Raw genomic sequence first — 6,000 nt, forward strand, 5'->3', positions numbered from 1 at the left:
AGAAGAGCTCCTCCGATGTCCTGATCCAAGCCCAAGAGGGGGGCTGAAGAGGTCCATGATCCGGCTGAAGTCTTCATCCAAGCGGGGCAGAAGAGGTCTTCCATCCGATTGAAGTCTTCATCCAAGCGGCATCCATCCGGAGCGAAGCGGCAGCATCCTGAAGACCTCCACCGCGGAACATCCATCCTGGCCGACGACTGAACGACGAATGACGGTTCCTTTAAATGACGTCATCCAAGATGGCGTCCCTCGAATTCCTATTGGCTGATAGGATTCTATCAGCCAATCAGAATTAAGGTAGGAATATTCTGATTGGCTGATGGAATCAGCCAATCAGAATCAAGTTCAATCCGATTGGCTGATCCGATCAGCCAATCAGATTGAGCTCGCATTCTATTGGCTGTTCCGATCAGCCAATAGAATGCAAGCTCAATCTGATTGGCTGATTGGATCAGCCAATCGGATTGAACTTGATTTCTGTGGGTGTCTCAGTGAGGGTGTGTGTATGTATGTCTTTCTGTGTTTTATGTGTTTGTCTCTCTGTGTGTGTATGTCTTTGTGTGTTTTCTGTGGGTGTCTCTGTGTGTGTGTATGTATTTCTGTGTTTTATGTGTTTGTCTCTCTGTGTGTATGTATGTCTTTCTTTGTTTTATGTGTTTGTCTCTCTGTGTGTGTATGTCTTTCTGTGGGTGTCTCTGTGTGTGTGTGTGTCTTTCTGTGTTTCTCTTGCAAGGTGTATCCAGTCCAGATTCATCCTTACTTGTGGGTTATTCTCATTCCCTACAGGAAGTGGCAAAGAGAGCACACAGCAGAGCTGTCCATATAGCTCCCCCTCTGGCTCCGCCCCCAGTCATTCTCTTTGCCGCTCTAACAAGTAGCATCTCCACGGGAGGGTAAAGTGAATGTGGTGTTAGATTTGTAGTTTTTATATCTTCAATCAAAAGTTTGTTATTTTTAAATAGTACCGGTTTGTGCTATTTACTCTCTGGCAGAAATATGATGAAGAATTCTGCTGAGAGGAAAATGATTTTAGCATGTTGTAACTAAAATCCATTGCTGTTCCCACACAGGACTGAGGAGTACCAGAAAACTTCAGTTGGGGGGAACAGTTTGCAGGCTTAACTGCTTTGAGGTATGTTTCAGTCATCTTTTTTCTAGTCAAGACAAGATAATGCTAGAAGACTGACAAGATTCCCCATGTGGGAAGGGTAAGCCATGTTCTGAAACTTAGTATAGAACTAGAGGCTTATTTAAGTGGGCTCAATAGACTGGTTATCACTTTAACAGGGCAATCGATTATTTTGTTTAGAAAAATACTCTTTATTGACACTTTTAAGCACCTTTGATGTGTTTATTAGGGTTTTATTCCACATGGCATTTATTTTTAGTCACCTAAATTTGGTTCTGAAGGCCCCACAGCTCCGGAGTGGGAGGGGCCTAATTTCGCGCCTCAGTTGCGCAGTTTATTCTGACAAGATTTCCCTGCATGCTGCTTCACAGGGGTCCAGAGACTGCTTGAGGATTTCAGGAGGCTTGATTTTCTCAAATTCAATCCTTAAGGGAAGGTAGGGCAAGGTGCTGTAGTTTATTAACCGGTTGTTTGCTTTAGGCGGCTCCGGTTTGGGCATTAAAGGGTTAATCAGGCTGTAACTTGCTGTGCAATCATATCGAAGCATTAGGCACATACTGTAAAAATTTCAAGAGATTTGGTTCATTTTTCACCGTTTTGTAAAATTGTGTGCGCTTTTATTATCTTAAAGGCACAGTACCATTTATTGCAAATTGTATTTTTTATTACATAAAGTGTTTCTCTTGTTAAGTGTATCCAGTCCACGGATCATCCATTACTTATGGGATATTCTCCTTCCCAACAGGAAGTTGCAAGAGGATCACCCACAGCAGAGCTGCTATATAGCTCCTCCCCTAACTGTCATATCCAGTCATTCTCTTGCAAGCCTCAACCAAGATGGAGGTCGTAAGAGGAGTGTGGTGTTTTATACTTAGTTTATTCTTCAATCAAAAGTTTGTTATTTTTAAATGGTGCCGGAGTGTACTGTTTATCTCAGGCAGTATTTAGAAGAAGAATCTGCCTGCGTTTTCTATGATCTTAGCAGAAGTAACTAAGATCCATGGCTGTTCTCACATATTCTGAGGAGTGAGGTAACTTCAGAGAGGGAATGGCGTGCAGGTTTTCCTGCAATAAGGTATGTGCAGTTAATATTTTTCTAGGGATGGAATTTGCTAGAAAATGCTGCTGATACCGAACTAATGTAAGTAAAGCCTTAAATGCAGTGATAGCTACTGGTATCAGGCTTATTAATAGAGATGCATACTCTTATAAAAATGTAATATAAAACGTTTGCTGGCATGTTTAATCGTTTTTATATGTATTTGGTGATAAAACTTATTGGGGCCTAGTTTTTTTCCACATGGCTGGCTTGAATTTTGCCTAGTAACAGTTTCCTTAGGCTTTCCACTGTTGTAATATGAGTGGGAGGGGCCTTTTTAGTGCTTTTCTGTGCAGCTAAAAATACTGACAGAGACATTCAGTTTCCCTCTGCATGATCCAGGACATCTCTGGAGGGCTCAATAGGCTTCAAAGTCGTTTTTGAGGGAGGTAAAAAGCCACAGTAGAGCTGTGGCAGTTGTTGTGACTGTTTGAAAAAAAAAAAGTTTTTGTCTTTTATTATTCCATTTTGGGTATTAAGGGGTTAATCATCCATTTGCAAGTGGGTGCAATGCTCTGCTAACTTGTTACATACACTGTAAAAATTTCGTTAATGTAACTGCCTTTTTTCACTGTTATTTCAAATTTTGACAAAATTTGTGTTTCTTAAAGGTGCAGTAACGTTTTTTATATTGCTTGTAAACTTGTTTAAAGTGTTTTCCAAGCTTGCTAGTCTCATTGCTAGTCTGTTTAAACATGTCTGACTGAAATTATTGACAAGCTTAGAACACTTAAGCTAGCTAACTCATTTGTTTCTGATGCCATTGTTCATTTGACTAAACTAACGGCTAAGAATTCCGGATTCGCCATCCAAGCGTGTAGGGCGCTATGGCTTAAATCCTGGTCAGCTGACGTGACTTCGAAGTCTAAATTACTCAACATTCCTTTCAAGGGGCAGACCTTATTCGGGCCTGGTTTGAAGGAAATTATTGCTGACATTACTGGAGGTAAGGGTCACACCCTTCCTCAGGACAGGGCCAAAGCAAAGGCCAAACAGTCTAATTTTCGTGCCTTTCGAAATTTCAAGGCAGGTGCAGCATCAACTTCCTCCGCTTCAAAACAAGAGGGAACTTTTGCTCAATCTAAGCAGGCCTGGAAACCTAACCAGTCCTGGAACAAAGGCAAGCAGGCCAGAAAGCCTGCTGCTGCCTCTAAGACAGCATGAAGGAACAGCCCCCTATCCGGCGACGGATCTAGTAGGGGGCAGACTTTCTCTCTTCGCCCAGGCGTGGGCAAGAGATGTTCGGGATCCCTGGGCGTTGGAGATCATATCTCAGGGATATCTTCTGGACTTCAAAGCTTCCCCTCCACAAGGGAGATTTCATCTTTCAAGGCTATCTGAAAATCAGATAAAGAAAGAGGCATTCCTACGCTGTGTGCAAGACCTCCTAGTTATGGGAGTGATCCATCCAGTTCCGCGGACAGAACAAGGACAGGGTTTTTATTCGAATCTTTTTGTGGTTCCCAAAAAAGAGGGAACCTTCAGACCAATTTTGGATCTAAAGATCTTAAACAAATTCCTCAGAGTTCCATCTTTCAAAATGGAAACTATTCGGACCATCCTACCCATGATCCAAGAAGGTCAGTACATGACCACAGTGGACTTAAAGGATGCCTACCTTCACATACCGATTCACAAAGATCATCATCGGTTTCTAAGGTTTGCTTCTCTAGACAAGCATTACCAATTTGTAGCTCTTCCCTTCGGGTTGGCTACAGCCCCGAGAATCTTTACAAAGGTTCTGGGCTCACTTCTGGCGGTTCTAAGACCGCGAGGCATAGCGGTGGCTCCGTATCTAGACGACATCCTGATACAGGCGTCAAGCTTTCAAGTTGCCAAGTCTCATACAGAGATAGTTCTGGCATTTCTGAGGTCGCACGGGTGGAAAGTGAACGAGGAAAAGAGTTCTCTATCCCCACTCACAAGAGTCTCCTTGTTAGGGACTCTTATAGATTCTGTAGAAATGAAAATTTACCTGACGGAGTCCAGGTTATCAAAACTTCTAAATGCTTGCCGTGTTCTTCACTCCATTCCGCGCCCTTCGGTAGCTCATGGAGGTAATCGGCTTAATGGTAGCGGCAATGGACATAGTGCCATTTGCGCGCCTCCATCTCAGAACGCTGCAATTATGCATGCTGAGTCAGTGGAATGGGGATTACACAGATTTGTCCCCTCTGCTAAATCTGGATCAAGAGACCAGAGATTCTATTCTCTGGTGGTTGTCTTGGGTACACCTGTCCAAGGGTATGACCTTTCGCAGGCCAGATTGGACAATTGTAACAACAGATGCCAGCCTTCTAGGTTGGGGTGCAGTCTGGAATTCCCTGAAGGCACAGGGATCGTGGACTCAGGAGGAGAAACTCCTTCCAATAAATATTCTGGAGTTAAGAGCGATATTCAGTGCTCTTCTGGCTTGGCCTCAGTTAGCAACACTGAGGTTCATCAGATTTCAGTCGGACAACATCACGACTGTGGCTTACATCAACCATCAAGGGGGAACCAGGAGTTCCCTAGCGATGTTAGAAGTCTCAAAAATAATTTGCTGGGCAGAGTACCACTCTTGCCACCTGTCAGCAATCCATATCCCAGGCGTGGAGAACTGGGAGGCGGATTTTCTAAGTCGTCAGACTTTCCATCCGGGGGAGTGGGAACTCCATCCGGAGGTGTTTGCTCAGTTGATTCATCGTTGGGGCAAACCAGAGTTGGATCTCATGGCGTCTCGCCAGAACGCCAAGCTTCCTTGTTACGGATCCAGGTCCAGGGACCCAGAAGCGACGCTGATAGATGCTCTAGCAGCGCCTTGGTTCTTCAACCTGGCTTATGTGTTTCCACCGTTTCCTCTGCTCCCTCGACTGATTGCCAAAATCAAACAGGAGAGAGCATCGGTGATTCTGATAGCACCTGCGTGGCCACGCAGGACTTGGTATGCAGACCTAGTGGACATGTCATCCTTTCCACCATGGACTCTGCCTCTAAGACAGGACCTTCTGATACAAGGTCCTTTCAATCATCCAAATCTAATTTCTCTGAGACTGACTGCATGGAGATTGAACGCTTGATTCTATCAAAGCGTGGCTTCTCCGTGTCAGTCGTTGATACTTTAATACAGGCACGAAAGCCTGTCACCAGGAAAATCTACCACAAGATATGGAGTAAATATCTTTATTGGTGTGAATCCAAGAATTACTCATGGAGTAAGGTTAGGATTCCTAGAATATTGTCTTTTCTCCAAGAGGGCTTGGACAAAGGATTATCAGCTAGTTCCTTAAAGGGACAGCTTTCTGCTCTGTCTATTCTTTTGCACAAGCGTCTGGCAGAGGTTCCAGATGTCCAGGCATTTTGCCAGGCTTTGGTTAGAATTAAGCCTGTGTTTAAACCTGTTGCTCCCCCGTGGAGCTTAAACTTGGTTCTTAAAGTTCTTCAAGGAGTTCAGTTTGAACCCCTTCATTCCATTGATATTAAACTTTTATCTTGGAAAGTTCTGTTTTTGATGGCTATTTCCTCGGCTCGGAGAGTCTCTGAGCTATCTGCCTTACAATGTGATTCTCCTTATCTGATTTTTCATGCAGATAAGGTAGTCCTGCATACCAAACCTGGGTTTTTACCTAAGGTGGTTTCTAACAAGAATATCAATCAAGAGATTGTTGTTCCATCATTGTGTCCTAATCCTTCTTCAAAGAAGGAACCTAAGAAAAAAAGAAAAAGCGCATCCTCCGATTCAAGTGATATAATTTATTAACAACAAATAAGCGCTAACAATATGCACTTACAA

This window comes from Bombina bombina, chromosome 2 (genome assembly GCF_027579735.1).
Source record: "Bombina bombina isolate aBomBom1 chromosome 2, aBomBom1.pri, whole genome shotgun sequence".
In the NCBI taxonomy this organism is placed as follows: domain Eukaryota; kingdom Metazoa; phylum Chordata; class Amphibia; order Anura; family Bombinatoridae; genus Bombina; species Bombina bombina.